Source organism: Orbicella faveolata, unplaced genomic scaffold, assembly GCF_042242905.1.
Source record: "Orbicella faveolata isolate gen_17 unplaced genomic scaffold, um_ofav_v1 contig_26, whole genome shotgun sequence".
NCBI lineage: Eukaryota > Metazoa > Cnidaria > Anthozoa > Scleractinia > Merulinidae > Orbicella > Orbicella faveolata.
The window spans coordinates 15,721,723-15,739,270 of NW_028301554.1; the positions used below are offsets into that span (position 1 = coordinate 15,721,723).

Genomic DNA, 17,548 nt, shown 5'->3' on the forward strand with positions numbered 1-17,548 from the left:
ATTTTGGGCGGTTGAGTTAGAGGTTCATGCCTGCTTCTTGTAGGTAACGTTGCAAAGATAAGGGATATTTTAACGCCTTATCGTTGCGATCTGTTCCGGTTACTATGTTGTCCATGTACATTTTCTCCATCAGTTCTTTCGCCAGTCAGTTGTCCTTTTGTTTGAGGTGATATTGCATTGTTGCGTTCAACACGAAGGGTGCTCCAAAAAAATCTGTAAGCTTCCAAGTTGTCCTTACTGTTAACTGACACTGGACGAAAAAATTGATTTACCAGGGTAACCAAACTTGAGCAAAAGTGTAGCAAATGCCACATTTGCACAAATTTGCTCAAATCTGCTCAGGAGCAAAGATTGATATTGCACTAGATTTGCCACCCGTAGCAAAGACGGTAAATGCCACATTTGCTCAGGATTTGCGCCTTTGCGCAAAGGTGATGTGTAGCTGTAGATTTGGGGGGCATTTACATATGGCTCAAATGTGATGGAAATTTGTTTGTTTGAACTATCTTTACACATGACGCAAATGAGTGCACAAATTTGCTGTTTTGTTCGACGTTTGCCCCTATTGTATAAGCATGTAAACTCATTACTTTGACGAGGTTAACGCAGCGTTGCAAATTTTAGCGAAGCATTAAAACTTAACAGTGTTTGCTTGCGTAGCAAAGGTTGTTCAAAATATGATTTATTGATTATGTTTGCGCATGTTGGCAACTGCACGCAAATGTAATAATTGACACATTGTTTTGCGTAGCAAATATGAGCAAACGTTTAATACTTTACACGTTTGCTCATGTAGCAAATGTTACCAAACCCTTTATTTTGAACAATTTTGTTGGGGGGCGGCAAATTTGATCAAACTCTTAATATTGGGAAATTTTGCTTGGAACGGCAAATATGGTCCAAATGTAAGTCTTGAACAAATTTGCTTGGGGTAGCAAATGTAATCAAACTCTCACTATTGAGCAGGTTTGCTCAGATATAACAAATATAATCAAAGTCCAAGTTGTGACCAAGTTTGCTTGAGGGGGCAAAATGTGCTTACACTGTAAATATTGAGCAAGTTTATACAGATGGAAAATAACTTTAAAGAGAAAATCCAAGTAAAGAGTCAAAGTCAAAGATAATTCAGCAGTTACATTCCTTTTATAATCAATATTCTAGTTGGGCTTTCTCAGAGTTGCCTCAAACCTGTTTCGAAAAAGAAGCCTTTTAGGTTTGGAATACATGTGCTCAAAAAACGGCTTATTTAACCCTTTCACTCCTAGACCAATTTCATCATGACAATATAAGTATTCACTCAAACTAAACTGTTTGTTTGAAGACGAAATCCTGTGATGTTACTTTTCAAATGGAATTTTTTTAGCAAACTTTTTGCTTACTATTATTATTTGTTGATTACGATTTTACAGAAAGAAATTTTAATTCTGAGAGGGGAGGCGCTGGGGAGAGGGAATTTCTCCTCCCTTAGGAGGGCAAGGGTTAATTTTTTCTACCACTACATTGTCTGTTTTAAATATAACTCAGTCAATGGCATTTTAAGAACAACTAATTTAGATAGCTAGTAAAAGAAACATGAAAGAAAAATAATAGCAGTTCTGTGATTTGTACTCAGCTGTAAAAAAACAAAGTACAATCATTATGAAACTATATACATCACTAAAAATTAATTACTAATGCACTAATTAAGGTGGGAAAAGACAAAGTCATATTCCATTACTTCTGAAAACAATATGAAAACCTCAAGAATCAATACTTCATTTGATGTGTGAATATTCTACATGTACATATCCTCTTTGACCACGTTTTAATCATTTACAACTGCAAGTGGACACTCAAGTAATTGTTTATCAATTATGTCACAAGTAGGCAAGCTGAGTACCACTCTGTTTTGAGAATTCTTTTATCAATGGACACAAAACTCTACATCTATATTAGTATTAACAGAAATAACAGTGACTTTTAGGAGATCCACCTTTCACTAATGCACCAAACCATATACTGAATGTCAGGAAAATGAACATCAACATGAGAAAGATGTTGTGACTTAGGTGACCCTGTGCAGATGTAAGAATCATGCACACAACTTTTCATTATCAAAAAATAAAATAATTTCAATATATTAAAATCTTTTAGATTCCTTACAAGTTTAGGTGTGTTAATTTTGCTCATGGTTGATGTTTGGCCTGATAAGCAAATGCTTAAGGTGGATTGTCTTGGTTAACAATTTGATGAAGCTCCTCGTATTTTCCTTGTGGTAAGTAAGATAAAAGATCATAAAAACAATGACCAGCACTTCACCGCTGTAAGTATTCCAAAGCATATTTCAACACCACCCTTGTCATTGTACTGTTGGTGGTTATGGATGTATATACATGTTTGATCTAGCCTAAAAATATACTGCTGCCTCTCGTTGCTCTTTGTCACTAAGGCCATGTTTCAATTATTGTCTGCATTTCGGCCTCAAAAATTCCATACTGTAAATCAAGGTTTTTAAATTATTAATCAACCGGGTAGTCATGAGGTTCTGCACATAGACTTGTTTAAGTGTTGTTTTTCCCTGTCAATTGCTGTAACAGTTCAGGATCAGCTGTGAAGAGGCACCAGCAAAACTCAAAAACCCCTTTTAAAGCATATATAATCCTAAAAAGAAAGAGTGATTCTTCAAAGCTTCAACCAATCAGAGCTCGTAGTAAGATTCTAAACAAGTCTACACCATCAGTATGGAATTTTAGGGGCTGAAATACAAACATCTCTCTTCTACAAAACAGCGCCACTAAAAGAACGTAATAGAGGTTGGCTGTATTTGAAGAACTACATGGGGGTATGACTAGTCTGTGAATGCTTTGGAAGTTCTTACCATGTCCTTATAACAAAGCAAATTGAGGAGCATCATCTGGTGTCTTTCGCTCTGAAGGGGGACCATCCCTCCTCTTTATCATCATTGACTCACTTCTTTGTGACAGCCTTCTTTTGTATTTGCAATCAAGTCGAGAAAAAAGGCTGGTTAAATTTTCACTCCTCCACGTTAAAGGCCTCCTACACAGGACTTTCCTTTTGGGCACATCTTCATCCCCAGAACTTTCCTCTTCACCATGTGTATTGTCCTCAGATACTGAATGTTCTGAGGACATGTAAGCCACACTCATGAATTGTTCAAAACCCCTCTTTTCCTCATTTCAAATTGACGAGGACTGTGAGAGGGCTTTCACTCTTTTTAGCCGTTTCTGTAACAAACAGAAATATTACCAAACACACTTGAGCACACTTGAATTTTTATCAATAGCTTTAGCATTACCCAACCTGCAGGTAGTGGAGTTAATCCAGGCAGAGAAAGAAATAAGGAAAAAAAAAAACTGCTTAAAACAACTATGTTGGTTGAAAAAGGAAAGTTGAGTTAACTTAAAAACGAGAACAACTTTAAAAGAAAAGAAAAGCCGAATGAAGAAATTTGAGCATCAAATGAAAGACAAAGAAGAGGCAACTATATTATTTCTATAAAAATATCATCTATTTCTGTATTCTGTCCTTTTTTACTTCAAAGTAAGGTTAACAAAGATGTGTTAGACATATTAAATTGAGCAGTGATTTAAGCTTATGGAATAACAAGATAATGCTAGGGCAACAATAACCTGCTGTATAGACAAATTTCAGGCACGTTTTCATAAGTGGTCACCACTTGATGTCCAGGAAAGACACATCACAAGATTATTCACAAAACATACACTTGTCTTTGTCATAAGTATTATGAGAAACAACAAAATCATTTGACTCCCTAGCCACCTTCCTAGTTTAAAATACTGCATAACAGTTAATGCGTAGCTGATTGATTTCTCTCAATAACAGAAATGACTGTTGAGACAACAAAATTTAATATAACTCATCAAATTGGGATAGGTATGTTGAGTTCAAAAGTTAATTCAAAAACCTTGAAACCATGTTATGACCTTGTATGGTGTATAGCTGTATTTAAAAAAAGGCAATTCGCTGGTGGTATTGGTGTTCCACTGCATTACTACCATGACAACATTAATCAAAATTATACCATGTAAACCCCATGGATTTGCCTTAGGGTTGGTTCTTATTAATAGCAACGATGTTACCAGTTTTGCAAAATATGTAATATCAAAATAGCACCATTTCTACTGAATAATTTATGTTGGCCTTACAGTAACCAAGGAGGTTCTACTCACTGTATTCTTCCTGCTTCTGATACATTGCTCCCTCATCAATTCTTTCTCTTTCTTACCATCTTTAACTTTTTGCTGCTGTTTCTTGGTCCTAAAATGTGACCTCATGGCAGCTGTCATTTGGGAAAGCAGACATTAAAATGCTTTCAAATAGTATAATTCAAGGCTGTAGTTAAAGGAAAATTGAAGGTTGGCAGCTCTCATCAAGGAAACCTGAGGTTCCTACATGTTGCTCTAACAGGCTTTCATAAAAATGAAATTAAACAACTTGCCCGAAGGCAAAGCTTGGTTGTCTGAGGCACCCAGCCTCTGATAGACAACAGCCTTTTAATACCTGTAACTTTATTACATTATAGCTCGAAGAATTAAGGTTCAGGTCAAACAAAGATTTGATGGCATAGAGTTTTCCATAGATACATTAATATATTTCACCTAACCAAATTGTACAGAAATATACTAACCTCGGATGAGAATAACTGGTGTGGAAGTGTCTGTGCTTCACACTCCATCTATTATGGCTGCATTAACAGCTTGGTTATCTTGATGGTTAAACGTAAATATGATTGGACCAAAATGAGTTAGGAGTGTGGCTGTTTGAAATGTTTCATGAAATAAGGTACATAATATATATGAGCTTAATATAAATGTACATGTACTTCATTCTCATAAGGGGTCCTTGAAATGTATGGTTAATGTAAATCCACAGATTGCAATCATTACACCTAGCAGTTTCATTAATTCAACTTGGCAAATTCTACAGTGAAACATCAGTATCAGACACCCTTTATTACTTTTTAAGTGGACACTTTGTCTCAGGTTGCAAAAGTACCATCTAATTTTACCTCAACAAGTGAAAAAAGACCTTTACAATGAATTCCACAGACATCTCTTTTAGGTACATGTAGATGCACACACAACAAGAAATTTTTTGCTACTGTATCTACTTTCAGAATTTTGAATTATAAACTACTGTAATTACCTGAAACTCAGTGTGAGCATTAAGGGCAACTACCAGTAACTTCAAGAGAAAATTCCCTGACTTTTATTTGATATTGCTCACAAACTATTGGATCAGAACTTTGCCCCAAACAAACAGTGTAGTCTGCAGGAATTGCGGTCGTTTCGCCCGATGGCCCATTCGCCCGAAGACGTTTCGCCCGATCTCAGAGTCGATTCGCCCGAAGAAAGAAAATGGGGCCTTTTTGTATACTGTGTAAAAAGTTCGTTAATTCGCGCCAAGAAGCACTTCTGTGTGACGGCTGCAATAAGTGGCAGCACAGGATTTGTGATAGTGGAGTGCCCGTGACACCTACAGAAATGCGGTCAAAAATGGAGAAGACATCCCTTGGCAGTGCAAACCCTGTGCCACCGCTCATGTCCCCGGACATGAGACCAGACCCAATTTTGAAAGCACAAGGAATGAAGGTAACTAAACTTATGATTATTATCTTTATAAAGGAAAGGAGGGCTACAGTTACCGTTAAGCTGTTCTTTAAGGTTTAATACTACGATCATTTCGCACCAAAGTACAGTCAACTTGTTCACAGAATAACAGCTCATAGCATGGCCAGGTACAGTGTTAATACAGTTAAGAACATATCTGTAAGTTACCTCTCTTTGAGTCCTTCAAATAGAGTTCACAGTAAGTCAGTTAAAGTCAAGTGCAACGCTCTCTTTTATTGTTGGAATGCTTGTTGTTTAAAATATTGTCTCTCGATAAGCAGCAAGTGTTGTTTTCGCTTTCGTTGTAAACCCAAAGATTTACTCATTCTGAAGTTGTCATTGTCATAACGTTATGTTTAAAAGTTATGCAATTTAGCAGTGTGTTTACGAGATGTATATTTTGATCAACAGATTCCAGTGCGTCACTCAGAACTGTAGCGGAGGTCACCATGTTCTCTCACCCACCAAGCAGCATCCTGTTTGAAGTACCTACCGCTAGTGGAAGTGTACTATTCTCGGACGCTTCGGAGAATGGAACGACTTTAGGTGAGTTTGTTTTGGTTTTGTGTTGTGTTGTAGCAGTTTTTTCTTTCAAACATATGGGTTTTCGAGTAAATGTCGAATGAGAAGTTGATATGATTTCACCTCAGTGCAAAGTCTTTAGTGTATTGCTTCTGTTTGTTTGTTTTTGTTCTCGGGGGGTGTCCTTTTTTCGGTTTTGTTCTCATTTTATCTTATTGTTCTTCTGTCTAAGGTGAGCGTATGGAAGAATTTGTAATGGACGTGGACCCACATATTGCTGACCAAACGCCAGAAGACGCCTCCGAAAATGGAACGACTTCAGGTTAATTTTTTTTATGGTTTTGTCTGATTACACTTTTATCGCTACTTATTTAGAGCAGTTTAAGTTACCGACTTTTTCAAATGAAATTTTGCTGTTGAAATGCGTTCTTTCTCTTGTGTATAATAACGGTGCGCCATTTTAAAATAATTCTACTGTTGAGTTTACTTAAAGTTTAGTTCAAGAGACTTGATCGTTAGGTTTTCGTAAAAACTGTTAATTTTAGTCAGAGAGTTCACAGTTTGCCTTTGTTTCAGTTACAGTACAATTAAACAACGTTTTGTTGCCTTTAAAAACGTTTGCCTTCGTCTTTTCCCGCTAGACAATTCTCACGTCCCGCTGCCTGACCCAGTCGAAGAGTCGTCTCTTCAAGACCCCAGTGTTCAGTCTCCAATGGTTGAGGGTCCTGTTCACGTGACTTACGAAATTGTAGCAGATGGAACCAAGAGACGGCGAGAAAAATTAGTTGATAGCCTCGGGTACGCCTACAATGTTAAAGAAAGGGGAAAGGTGACTACTTACTGGCAATGTACCGTCCGGCCGAAGGGGAATCCATGCAAAGCAACGGTCAAACAAACTAACGGAGAGTTTGTTCCTGGAAAGAACGGCCATAGTCATCCTGCTAACGTCGGCGCGCTGTTAGCTGCCAAGATAAGTACGAGCGTCAAGAGAAAGGCTGTGGATCAGCTATTCAAGCCAGCGTCAGCAATTGTGGAAGAGGTACTACATCTATCAATAATGTTTGAGTCTGATAGGACTAACGACATCTTAGGAACAAATTTCGATTTCCATTGCGTTTCAAATTTACTTTCTAAAATAATATAACAGGGTCGTAACCAGGTATATTTTTTCATCGCTGATCCCAAATTTTATCAATGAAATAGCTCAACAGATGCACGCGCGGACTATATTGTATTATTTATTACTAATTATGTGCCCTTTCTACACGCAGGTTCTGCTAGAGGAACTAACGCCAGCACCATGTCCTGCACTGTCTAAGCCGCTGCACCTGGCGAGGGCGGCGAGTCGACTCCGTCAGCGTCTCCGCCCCGACGATCCAGCAGACCTAGACTTTGAGATCGAAGAGGACCATCTTCCATCTGGTTTCCTCCAAGCCGATGTACGCGTTAAAAGTAGAAGACACATCGTGTTCGCCACCAAACAACAGCTTGAGCAACTTGCAAAGGCCAAAACATGGTACGTGGACGGCACATTCAAGCTGGTGCGGAAACCGTTCACCCAGCTTCTGAGTATCAACGCGTTCGTGCGGGCAGAGGAGTGCGCAAAACAAGTTCCTTTGGCATTCGTCCTAATGTCCGGAAAGAAGAAAAATGATCACAAGAAGGTAAGTTAAAATACACTTAAAGAATATATGTCTCCCGGGAAACCTAAAAATAATAGCCCAATTTTATCAACAAGGGTTAAGTTGCATACCGGTAACTTCAGAACAGTTAAAAGGGCTACGTCACGGACAACTCAACTTGTCTCTCCGTTGGTGTTTTTCTATCTTGGAAAATTATCATCTTGAGGTTTCCTTCAATTTAAAAGCAATCAGAAAAAATGACTTCAAATACCGTGACATCGCCCCTTTAATCTGTAAAATCTCCGTGTTGTAGGTACTTATATTGTGTGTGTTTTTTTTTTGTTATTTTGTAGGTTCTTATTAGAGCCGTGGTTGACGCGCTTCCCAGTGAGCCATCAGTCAAAAAAGTGGTGCTTGACTTCGAGAGTGCAGTGTGGTCCGCAGTGAAGACAGTTTTGCCGGAGGTGACGATTATGGGATGTGTTTTCCACTGGACCCAGGCGGTGTGGAGGAAGGTGAGTTGTATAGCAGCAATTATTGAGTGTATATGTATGTTTAGATTTCTGTTTTTCTCAGTTTTCCAAAAAAAAATTGAATTTTATTTACAATTACAATTTATTTATTTACAATTTTGCAGTTACGACAATACACTATGAAACCTCGAAACTAAGCTCAAGAATACCCGGTTATTGTGTGAGACTATTAACTGTAAGAATTTGTTTTATTTTTAGGTTCAAGAGCTGGGAGTAGCAACAGCCTATAAACAATATGACGGAACCCACCGCCTAATCAGGAAATTGCTAGCTCTGCCGTTCCTGCCAGACAATGAGATTCCTACTGCGTTTAGCCAACTGCGGGGAACAGCCACTACCGACGCCTTGAAGAAGCTGGTCCGCTACATAAAGTCCACGTGGATTGAAAGCTCGATCTTCTCCCCTAAGGCCTGGAGCGTATATGGACAGGCTGTCCGGACGAATAACAACCTTGAAGGATGGCACAACGCTCTCAATCGACGCGCCGGGGGCAAGGTACACATCCCGTTTTACATCCTAGTACAGCACTTGCACAAAGAAGCGAAGTTGTTCGCCTTGCAGATTAGGCTTGTGTCTGATGGAAAATTGATGCGAATTCAAAGGCAAACCTAACGCCGCCTTCAAGGCAAGATATTTGAACTCTGGGACCAATATGCGTCCAAAGATAAAACAGCAGAGCAGTTGCTTAGAGCCTGCAGTTAACTTTACGGACCAGTTCGGTCATCTTAGGTTAGAATCTTTCTTAAAAAGATGTTGGTGTATAAGGTCCTACAAATCGAGCTTGAAATTGTTAGTTGTTCGCTTCACTTGAATACCTAGATTTCTTTTTGATGTAGGTTAGTGTATAGGTTAGGATAATATCTTAATAAGATGTTGGTGTATAAGCTCGGATTAGGGTTTCAAATGGAAATATCTGTTCCTACAAATCGTGCTTGCAGTTGTTAGTTGTTCGCTTCACTTGAATACGTAGATTTCTTTTTGCTGTAGGTTTGACGTAAATATTTATTCGCTGTATATATTTCATTGTCAATAGGGTTCATATAGGTTCATATAGGTTAGGATACTATCATGTAAATAGGATTTTTAAATCATATCCAATAAAATATGGCGTTACTTAAATCATAGCGTGGTTTCTTGCATTTTTAGTAGACATTTGCATATCGCAATCGATAACGCAATACGGTAGAATGTGATCGTGAAAAGTTCTGATAAACATATCTAAAATAAGACGGTTAAATATACTACAAACAACAAAAGGGAATACGAATAACGTATCTATGGACAGAGTTTGTTTGCAAGAAACGCGTGATAAGTCGAAGTGTCTGGCGTGAAAAATAGATGTATCCACTGGCAGCGTTTGTTTACAATAAACGCTAAATTGAACTTAACAATTTACTGGCAGCGCTAAAGATTAGGAAACGTTAAATGCTATATGTTTGATTAAGTTAAGCCAACAAAACATACTTGATTAACCTGGATTTTATTAGTCCGGGCGAATCGACTCTTAGTCCGGGCGAATCGACTCTTGGTCCGGGCGAATCGACTTTTTCTTCGGGCGAATCGACTCAGAAATCGGGCGAAACGTCTTCGGGCGAATGGGTCATCGGGCGAAATGACCTGATACCGTCTGCAGTAATGTTATACAAAAACTGAGCGTGGGCCGCTTGGGAACAAACCACGTAGGGGCCAAACCACCCCCCTAATGTTTCATGAAGGCTATATTTGCTTGGTTTATATATTTCTGAACCAAGTTTGGCAGATGAGCTTTCTTTGTTCTCCAGTTTATTTCAATTTGGAAGTTGTGACAAAATGTCAGATTATGACGTCATAATTGATGACGTCACCAAAACGTGCTATAATTTTTTGTAAAATCTGATAAAAAGATTATGTCATTGAAAAGGCCTTGACTTAAGGAATAAAATGCCGGAAACCGTGTTTTGCTATGATGATTATTTTTTGAGATATGATAAGTTAAATATTTTTTTGTCCCCCCCCCGGAATTTGCTTAACCATACTGTCCTTCTTAAGTCAGTCTCTCTGGTTTATTTTTTTTAGTTTTATTCTAGGAAGGCTAATAATCTAGAAAAATAGAAAGCTTGATGTTGTCAAAAATCGTATGGTTTTAGAAATTTGATTTTCGGCTTTGTTAGGATGGTATTAACAGTAGCAAAACGGGTGACGTCACAGGTTATGACGTAACGAAACTAATTTTAACGCAATAACACTAGAGGGATAATTTTTTATTCTGATTTTCTTCTTTACTTTTGCTTTAGTCATCTGGCACATCACATGTGCAACATAGCTGCATTTGCTGGAACAAAGTTACGGCTCCAATTTGGGGATTTTTCTTAAAGGGGGGACCCCATATTTTGCAGAGTTATTTTTCACGTTTAAAAATGCCATATTTCATTTAATTTTTGTGATATGGACAAAATTTTTTCAGGTTTCCACTCCCTTTTATGTGCTCTTTCAAACACATTGTAAAAAATACGCATATTAAAAACTTCAAAAGTGGCAAAAAACATGACGTCATCACTGTGACGTCACAACTTTGACATTTACTGACAGTTTTCACCTAAATACAATTGCCAATAGGTCTCCTGCTCATCTGCCAAGTTCAGTGTAGAAAGAGTCGATACTTTTTAAGTAATGCGAAATAATGTGAAATACCCAAGAACTGACGAAACATTTGGGGGGTGGTTTGGCCCCTACGTGACAAGAAGTTTTTCTTACTGCTCTTCCTTTATCAGTAGTGATAATGCATCATGGATAATGTTTGCTTCTGGGTTGAAATCATTTTATTTTATTAGTTCAAACTCAACTCATTCTAGTTCAAATTATTATAGTTAAAACAATTTTCTGATTTACAATGTTTGCTCTGTTGTAAAGGACATGACAAATGGTGCTTGGAGTCAAACGGTTTCCCTTGGAAGGTTTAGACACCTGAAGATCGCTGAAACAATGATTGCCTATGGCAGAAAATTATATAAGGAAAAGCATGTATCAAGGCTGTGCTCGAAGGAGAATTGCAGGGTGCATTACAAAGGTTCTTATCTAGAAAATCTCGGGTGCCCAACTCTTACAAGCTTTCATAAAAGTGAAGGTAAAAAGTTGCCCAAAGACAAAACTTGGTCGCCCTGACAACTGTCATGGCCACTCAGTCTCAACAAATTAATAAAACATAAACTTACTTTTGAGAAAGATCCCACTTAACATCTTCTCCATTCTCACCGGTCAAAGTACAATAAACATCAATTACATGGACCACTGCCACCAACGCTAGATTCATTTAAATTCGCCGCTTCATGGTCCACCGGGGTTGAATCCAGTGGCGCGAGGATATTTTCCCGGCCAGCTCTCGTTGGAGTCGACGCCCGGGAGTCGACGTGGATGTTCTGGTCGGTATCAGAGGCCGGACAGATTGCGGAGTTGTATTAGTAATATTCAAGTCTGGCGATCGTACGTTGGCGATGAATGATTAGGAAAAAGTCGATGTTTTGAAATGGAGGGTCTTTGCCTTGCCACATTGAAGGAAGAAACACCAAAATGTCGAAAATGTAACGAACTGAACGAAGCTGGATGCACCAATAGTTCAAAATAATCGCGCCTGAAATTCAAATGTCTTTTATAATCATTAACGATGTCCAAAATGAGGACAGCATTCCATTGGTTCCCATTGGCACCCCTGGTGGTACATTGGCGCAAAAGTCAAAACAGGAGCACGAGGTCGCCGATAGCCGAAAAGGGGCCTGGGTCTGGTCTCGACAATTCGACACGAAACCAAAAACTAAAGTTGTGAACTTATATATTTCACATGTAAGGTTTTTTCAACCATCAATGCCGTCATTGTCATGACTATGTGCCATCTAGAACGTACAGGCAGCGTTTTGATCTTTACCACGACAAAGAAAGTGGTACATGGCGCATTAATTTTTTCCTCTCTACCCTGTTACAAAAATCCTCAGTAAAGGGTGACTACGATTACATAACCAGCGCTCTACATGTTATGTGGATACATTATGTCCCCATACACCCCGTTTATACTTCTATTTTGGCGCTATTTCAACATATTTCGGCGGGAAAGAGCGGCAGCAGTGACTAGTGCTAAGCTCGAAACTAAATTGTTTCCTACTCCATGGGACTCCATGGAAAACAAACAAGCCCATAGAACCCCGTTTAAATGGAGAGAGAACACCGCTAGCAAGCGTCGTCGTATGCGAAACGAAAGAAAGAAGAGGAAACGGCTTCAGAAGAGAAAAGCAAATGATCATAGTAAGTTCGAAGCGAACGCAGTCATCGAGGGTCTCGCCGAACGATTACATAAAGAATTGGAGCAAAACCAGCGACTTCTTTTCCTTGCACGGAAATACTATTTAAAATGGAAGACAAACAAAGATTTGTTACTTCGGGAGAACGGCGGAAGGGTACCCCAGTCAGCCTGTCTATATGGGACGGGAACAAAGGTAATTCCTAATTAAAAGTTGAACTGTTCCTTTTCTTTTTAAATACGTTCTGTGTTATTTAATTTAAGTCGCAATACATATATTCTTGCGGTATGCAAAGGGTTAAAATTTGCATTGAATTTGTCATTAAGGTGTGGGATAACAGAAAAACACCTCATGCACTTTTCCATCTGATAAAATAGCAAAAGAATAGCAAAACAGTACATTTGTCACAAACCTCGTTCTCTTAAAGTGGCTCAGAAGAGTTTCCTTATTTCTTGATACTAATTGCGTGATGGATCGATGCTACAACACTGTTTCATTTTTGAAAATGGTATCAAACAAATGTCCATTGTTCAACAAGTGTTGATAATTTTTATACTATTAAAGGTTTCCATAGCAACACTTAAGTATCTAAGAAACACCATTAATTTAGGCTTACGCCCAGTTCAGACGTCGTGCTTCTGTCTTGCCGAACTAAATTGCAATTAGAGCTTGTCGAATTTAATTGCTTGCCGAACTTAATTCAAAAGTTTGATTCAGACGCCGTGCTTCTGCTGTGCTTTTGTCGAACTTAATTCGTGAATTTAGTTCGGCACGGCAAAAGCACGACGTCTGAACTGGGCCTGAATCTACCCGTAGCTCTGGAACGAGTTCAGTGACCTCCATTTTTCATCATCGAATTTTAATTGGCATATCAAGATTCATCTGATTTGGTGGCCTTTTGGCCTAGTTTATGCACAATTGGGCATAAGTTTAAATATATGCACAAGGAAGGTGTCAAAGTTATTTAAAGTCATCAAGATAATGACAACACATGAAGTTTATAGACAGTGCCAGTAGTAGACTTGAGCAATTTTGTCCAGAGATTAAGGCTCTGGAAGACACACTTCTATAGATATTAAACAATATTTTAAGAAAAAGAAGGGGGGAGGAAAGGTTGCAGCCCCCTGGCAGCACCTCAGTCTGAATCTGCCCATGAGCACAATAAGGTCGCATAGGGAAGTATAGTTCTACAATATTATCAATAAAGCTATTGAGTATCACTTTTAAGTTGGTTAGTTCAGTGACATGTTTTTGTGTGCCTGTGTTTTAGATGTTTTCCTTGGGTGGCACAGGAGTTAATCCCAATGTTTCTGAAATTGAGCGGCATCACTTAATGTCTACAAAAGATAAAGATGGCTATGAAATAAAGGTTCAACTTGGACAAGGTGTTTTCGGTCAGTGTGTGAAGAAGTACTACAAGGGCATTCCAGTAGCTGTCAAAGTACTTAATCATCTCTCCTCTTCTCAGGATGTCAGAAATGAAGCTACTACTACGGTACAATGCTCGTATGCATCAATACCTCATTTGTTTGGTGTACGTTTTACTCAAAAACCCTACTTTCTTGTGTCATATTTTATGGTCTTGGCAATTCTCCTTGTACTTTGCATCGTGCCCTACATAGTAAATCCATGTCTCTCTCAAAGTCCTCTGCAGAAAAGATCACACTGCAAATGTGTGAAGCTTTGGAGCATTTACAATCAAAAAGGCCTCTGCATAGAGATGTTAAGAGTGACAACATTCTTGTTACGGCGGTAAACAATACATACCATACAATGCTCATTGATTTTGGAAAGGCTGTTTGGTTGTCTGATGCCCGTTCTAAACAGAAGTCCATGACTGCTCACGAGCAAGAAGAGTAAAGAAAAAAACACCGACATATAGCACCAGAAATAGTTCTTTTGCTTTGGACATGTTTTCACTTGGGATAGTCATGGCAGATGTCAGTGGCAAAATCAGTATGGAAAGCTATTTTATGGAAGGACAAAGAAAGTGCCTGCTACAGGATCCAGAATTTAGATGTACTATTTCATATCTTCTCTCACAGCTCAAAGCAAATGTGTAACTTTACCAACAATAACTAGAAACTCTTTCTGTTCAAAGGATATCAAATTTCTATGTAGAAAAAGAAATCAATGTAAAGTTTACCTGTGCATACCTATGTTTACCTATGAATTCTTCAACTGAATCAAAAAGGTCATATGTAGAACAAGAGTTAAAAATTCCGTTTGTAAAGCAAATGGTTGAAAATTTTGCAGAAATTAGTTCTAAAGTAAAATGTAAACCAAAAAGGTCTGAACAGCTAAGCTTCAAGTGAATACATACAATATCTTGCAATTCAAATTCTTTTTTTTGTAGCTGGCAGTGAGGGCCGTTTATGAAAAGTCTGTCAAAAGGAAAAACTCAGAATCAGGGTTGCAGATAGCTGCTAACAAAAGGGTTTCTCCATTTGTTGTTAATAGTATTTCCAGCTGGTTTTCAAATAGTGGTCATTTTAGGGAGCCCACCATCTAGATGTGGTCATCTATAGCTCAGGTCAGTGAAAACTAAAACCACTGAAAATTGGTATTTATGACTAGAAGTTTCTTGAATTGATAATCATCAGAAATAAATTACCGGTATACAGTGTATTGCGACCCTGATATTGTGAAATCTAAGGGACAATATCTCACAATTTTTTTTTGTCATTGACAAAGTGACTGAGGCAAGGCACGCTAATTCCACTTGTCAGCAAACAATGATCATACAGTGATCCAACAGCTATCCAGTATGTAGGTTTTTATTTCTAGTTTATGGACCAGGGTAGGTACTGTATGCGTACCACTTGTTAGCAAACTGTTGTTGTGAATTTAATGAAGATGTAAATACAGGCAATGATCTGACTACTGGACCTTTGTCCAGTGGATTTGCTTGGGTCTGTGTACTTAAGTCAACTCTGCCCTTTAAAACTTCTAGTTTTAATACTTGGACTTGATTCAGAATTGGGACTGCTACCTTGTTCTCAAACAGCTGAGAAGCCTTACAAGACCAGCAGGATGCATCATAACCCATCTTTTTTGCTTCACTAATTTGATTTTATTCTCTTAGTAAACCTCAAAACCATTTAACTTCAGTATTGAATATAAGCATTGCAATCACACAAAAAAAAGCTTTTTAAAGCCCTACAACTTACACAACCCGAAGAAACTTGCTACTGTTTCAATATAATTCTAATCTTGTCAGAGTTCCTTGAACCCACTAAAGATGAACAAGTTCAGGTTTCAAGTGAATTAGCCCTGTATGCTGTTTTTCTTTTGTGCTGAATGGTTTGTGGTACCTTTTCCAGCAGTATTAGATCAGAATCCTTTTCAGTGGGAATTATTAAATAGGAACAAATTAAAATCAAGGTTGCAAAAAAGCAGATAATATTTATTTACTTGTGAATTTTTAGCCCTAAGCATTAACACTCAACGTTTACAAAATACAAAGTGATTTCCCTATTTGTTGTAGTGTTCGCTGTTGGGTTTTCAAAATGTGGTCATTTTTAGTAATCCTACCATCAAGATGTGGTCATCTTAAGTCGAGCAGTGAAAACTACAACTGAAAATTGGCAGTAATGACTAAAACTTTCGAGAATTTATAATCATCAAGAATTCATACAAAATATCACAACCCTGATTTTGGGAATTTCCAAGTAATTAATTTGCTTGCCCTCATCATCATGGCAGAAGACTGAGGTGGGGTGTCCTGTTTCCTCTTGTCAACATTCAGTGATCTGATTTTCAGTTTTTAATAAAGCTGTTCGGTTAAGCTGTAATCAACAGTAAAATTTCCAAAATGGCATAACCTAACAGTAACCTAACAGATCTCTCTTTGATGAGTTCATTTAAGCTAAGGCCGGAGTTAACTCAATTCTCTTTAAAAAGTTATAGAGGATATTACATGCCTGCTTGTGGATATGAATTTTACCTTCTCGTGTTCAACTCGATATCTCACAAGTGAGTGCAGCTCACTTGTGAGATATCGAGTTGAACACGAGAAGATAAAATTCATATCCACAAGCTTGCATGTAATATTCTGTTTATTATATAAACATACTAATAACGACGTTTATGACCATTTTCCGAAGATTTCCGAAGATTTTCAAAAATTGCCCCGAAGTCTAAACGAACGTTTCCGAACATTTTCCGAAGATTGCCGAAGATAACCGAAGATTTCCGAGGAGGGACCGATGATGTTTCGATCATAACACATCAATAAGCAACACATCTGGGTACTTTTTAAGAGATTACGTAGCTATAGCAATGGCAATCTTAAGACTTGCGAAAACAACATGTTATTTTCACTTGTGACGATATCATGATTACGAGCAAAAGCTCAGCTGGTATTTCACTGGTCTTTATATAATAATATTCAATTAATGAAAATGTATCATCGTCATTTATTCACGGTTACAAACATCAGGCTTCATTAAAAAAATAATGTTGATTATGATGATGAAGCATTCCAGCAGAGGTCATATGCAACAACAAGAGAGGCATATTCCAGGCGTTCAAATAATAAAAAGGTGCGAAAGTACAGCGGCACGAAAAAAGTGAGCTAAATTAAAGAGAGGCGGACTCAAGGAGTAGGCTCCTTTGTAGCCATTTTTGGGATGGGGAAGGCAAAGTACCCCTCCCCCCCAACCCCCGAATAAACTACTGTTCTGCCAAATTTCCTTCAAAACGAATTTCTACTTATGCTTATGGACCTTTCCTCGTTGAAGTAATAGAAATTGGACTTCACTTGGTTTTCCTTGCAATTGTGAACGTCTCCTAATTTCATTGTGCTATAAGTACTGGCGATTGCGGCGAGAGCTTTCTGTTTCAAAGGGAATATCTCACAATGTAAAATTGATCTGCAGCGAAAGAGAAAGCGCATGCCGAACTGCAAATGTAATTTCAATTGGGACAAGACAATGGGTTAAACAATTATAAGTCAAATTAGCGTTTAAATT

At 38.1% G+C, this 17,548-nt stretch overlaps 1 protein-coding gene and 3 pseudogenes across 2 annotated transcripts in view; 2 read left to right on the plus strand and 2 right to left on the minus strand.

The window, feature by feature from the left end:
- Nucleotides 1–17,548, minus strand: part of LOC110044115 (uncharacterized) — a 169,446-nt gene that overhangs the window by 110,495 nt on the left and 41,403 nt on the right. The window lies entirely within an intron of this gene.
- LOC149108291 (uncharacterized) lies at nucleotides 2,741–12,444 on the minus strand (annotated as a pseudogene). The gene is made up of 5 exons (XR_016209194.1): nucleotides 12,440–12,444; nucleotides 11,501–11,914; nucleotides 4,649–4,742; nucleotides 4,191–4,300; nucleotides 2,741–3,224 (listed from the first exon to the last, which is right to left on the minus strand). The product of XR_016209194.1 is annotated as an uncharacterized LOC149108291 (transcript).
- Nucleotides 5,379–9,426, plus strand: LOC149108292 (uncharacterized; annotated as a pseudogene).
- LOC149108293 (serine/threonine-protein kinase 4-like) lies at nucleotides 12,453–14,638 on the plus strand (annotated as a pseudogene).